The sequence below is a fragment of the Gekko japonicus genome, unplaced genomic scaffold (genome assembly GCF_001447785.1).
Source record: "Gekko japonicus isolate JY-2015 unplaced genomic scaffold, Gekko_japonicus_V1.1 scaffold1563, whole genome shotgun sequence".
NCBI classification, from domain to species: Eukaryota; Metazoa; Chordata; class Lepidosauria; order Squamata; family Gekkonidae; genus Gekko; species Gekko japonicus.
The window spans coordinates 30,943-34,660 of NW_015175405.1; the positions used below are offsets into that span (position 1 = coordinate 30,943).

Consider the following 3,718-nt stretch of genomic DNA (forward strand, 5'->3'; position numbering starts at 1 on the left):
CTGTTGGCAGCAGAGGAGAGGATTTGCAATAATGGGCTTAAATTAAGGGTGGGAAGGTACCAGCTGGATAGTAGGAAAAACTTTTTGACAGAGTTGTGCAACAGTGGAATCAGCTGCCTCGGGAGGTGTTGAGCTCCCCCTCAGTACTGGCAGTCTGTAAGCAGTGGCTGGAGAAACACTTGTCAGGGATGCTCTAGGCTGATCCCGCACTGAGCAGGGGGCTGGACTAGGTGGCCTGTCTGGCCCCTTCCAACTCTGTGATTCTATGAATCTAGGTTCAGTCTCCTCTCTAATAATCCTTCACATTTTTTCTTTTTCACTGGTGCTACACAGTCAAATGCAGCAGCCTCCTTATGAACTTGCGGAGGACCTTGGCTGGTCAGGGGAGAGGATGGTGGGCCAGAAGGGCCATCCCTGCCTCATGAATTATTTAGGTCTCAAGAACTGCGTCCGCTTCCGTGTTTGGGGGATCCATACCTTGTGTATGTTGTCACTGTAACAAAATCTCATTCAACTCGCTTACCACGGTTCCGTGTACAGTTGCGGTAATCGGTCATTGTTCTGTGGGAGAACAGGAACATTCCTCCCACATGATGGATCTCTGTCTTAAGAAAAACTGTACCTTCTGAAACATGAAGAGATTTTGAAATAATAAAGCATTTCTCAAAAGAAGTGTGCCTTATCTACCCTAAATAGTGATTGTATAAAGAACTGGGGATTGATTTCATTCCACCTTAAGGTGCTTCCAGTCAGTCAACAGGGATCCAGTGTGGGAGATTAATAATATATTGGGGTGGGTGCTCTTGCTGCTGTCTCTCCTTCCTTCCCTCCCTCCCTCCCTTCCCTGCCATTCTCCCCAGTGGGGCCCCCAAAGCAGCTGATATTATTTCCCTCTCCTCCCGTTTATTCTCACAACAACCCTGTGAGGTAGGTTAGACTGAGACTGTGTGCCTGGCCCAAGATCACCCAGCAAGTTTCCATGTCAGAGTGGGAATTCGAACTCAGGTCCCCCGGATCCTAGTCCGATAATCTTAACAGCCACACCCCACTGGGCGAGCCCAACACTGAGACCATCTGTTGATCTCCTCACCAAGCATCTGCTCAGTGTTGTGAATGTTTTCTTTTCTTAAATGGTAATGTTGGGGCTGTTCCTGAGTTTTTGCAATTTTTAGCCTTTCTCAACCTGGAGATGGCAAGTCTAGTCAGGCCTAGCCACAAGGGGACCTCCCTCAGTGGTCAAAATAGGCCTGGCCAGTGTGCTGTAGCTGTGAAAAAGGCAAACTCTATGTTAGGGATTATTAGGAAAGGAAATGGCTGGTATTATGATGCCCCCGTATTGATCTATGGTGTGGCCTCTTTGGAATACTGTGTGCAGTTCTGGTCACTGCTTCTCAAAAAGGACACTGCAAAGCTGGAAAAAGTACAGAGGAGGGCAAAAAATACTATTAGGGGTTTGGAGTACCTTTCCTGTGAGGAAAGGTGGAAAAGTCTGGGACTTTTCAGTTAGAAAAGAGACAACTAAGGGGGGGACATGATAGAGGTTCCTAAAATTATGTACGAGGTGGAGAGAGTTGACAAATAGAACTTTCAGTTCAGAATAGACAAAAGAAAATATTACTTTATATAGTGAGTGATTAAAATGTGGAATTAACTGCCTGAGGATTAAAATGTGGAATTCGCTGCCTGAGGTTGTAGTGATGGCCACAGGAATAAACAGCTTTAAAAGGGGGATAGATTCATGGAGGATGTCTTATCAATGGCTACTAGCCATGGTGACTGAAGGGGATCCTTCACATTCTGAGGCGCCAATCCTCTGAATCCCAGAGCTAGGAGGCAACCTCCAGGGAAGGCCTTGGCCTCTGTGCCCTATTGTTGGCACTCCAGAGCAACTGAATAACAGAAGGCAAATGACAATAGCAAGCGTGATTGAATTAGGTGTGATATGCAGAGAGGTAGTAGGCATGGAGAAATCAGCATTAGTAATAAGACAGGAAACTGAGGTCGTGATTCAGTCCTGGAGGATGCATTGTGTTGAGCTTCATTATCAATTGCCATTCAGCAGTTTCTCTTTCTAATTGCCCTTTGAAGCAGTTTTCTTACAAAAGGAATATCAAAGGGAGATTAGAGACTGCTGAAATGCAATTGTTAATGAAACTCAAGACAATGCATCCTCCTGGACTGAATCGAGACCTAGGTTTCCTGTCTCATCACCACTGTTTCCTGTCTCATCACCTGTCTCATCACCGTTCCTACTGCATATCACACCTAATCCAATCATGCCTGCTGTTGTCATTCAGCATCTGAAATCACTCCACTCTCCAAGATATAAGGACAGATGGACTTACATTCTACCTGTATCTGAAGAAGTGAGCAGTGACTCACGAAAGCTCATACCCTTCAACAAATTTCGTTAGTCTTTAAGATGCTCCTGGATTCTTGCTCTTTTTTTGTGAGAAAAGTATCGTGTCTATCCCAAATTCCTTATCCTAGATGCCAGTCCAATCCAATCCAATTAACATTATTTGGCATGTAACCCTTACAGACCCATGTACAAAAACAACAACATAAAACAATATTTGCAAAAAACAGGTGTAAGGAATTACCATGTAAGTATACCAATCAAATAAAGGGCAAATAGAAATGGCACCAAAAAGGAATTTAGCAACAGTTTCCGTTATCTCAAGGTTTGGATTATCAAGAAGAGTAAGGATCTTTAGGCCATCAGGATATTCTTCTAATTGAGCCTGAACACGCCCGATCTCGTCTGATCCTGGAAGCTAAGCAGTGTCAGTCCTGGTTAGTACTTGGATGGGAGACCGCCTGGGAATATTGGGTGCTGTAGGCTAGATGCCAGTGGCGGAGAGGGTAGAAAGGAGAACCTGACCAAGGAAGAACAGGGTCAGACAGACAGAATAAAATTCTCCTAAAGGAATGGGAAAATTCCCATTTAGATTCTTAAGTGTTCCTTTTATCCAGTGGAAATACGAGACTCTCTGCAAAAGTCCACAAACTAAGTTGAAGGTTTAAACATACATTTACTTAATAATGTATAATCGTTCTACAAATGTTTCATTTGCTAATAAAGATATAAAGACATGGTTAGATAAAGTGCAACCCACAGCTAAGTATTTTAAGATGAAGCAAAGAGTTGCTTCAATCTTTCCCGTTGCTGGGAAAGATTAAAGGTCAAAGAAGATGGGGACAGCAAAGGATGAGATGGTTAGACAGTGTCATAGATGCAACGAACATGAAATTGAGCAAACTTCAGAGGACGGCGGAAGACAGGAAGGCCTGGCGTGATCTGGTCCATGGGATTGCGAAGAGTTGGACTCGACTGTGCGACTGAACAACAACAAAAGAGTTGCTTGAAGATTCTTAACCACATGCAGATTTGACAGAATTCCTAGAGACACTTTAGATTTAAACAGTGTTTAGAAGAAAGACATCTGGCTAAGGCTGGATGATCAGAACAATGGCATCTCCTAGGTTTCTCCCTTTTAGATTGATGATCACTCAATAGATGTTCCTGTTGTTCTTCACCTGGTTCGTCTTCATAGGAGGCAGGTGTGAGTCAGCTACCTCTCAGAGTCAGCAACAGCACAGCTCCTTTTGGCCAGTCTCTCCTATTTCCTGCTTCAAAAGAGAGAGAGAAAGCCTTCCCCTGATTGGCTGAGGGCTCCCCCCACTCCTCTGGGAAGGGAAAGACGGGGGGGGGGGG

At 44.5% G+C, this 3,718-nt stretch overlaps 1 pseudogene; it reads left to right on the forward strand.

The window, feature by feature from the left end:
* LOC107122593 overlaps positions 1–3,718 on the forward strand; it is a 79,044-nt pseudogene that overhangs the window by 26,342 nt on the left and 48,984 nt on the right.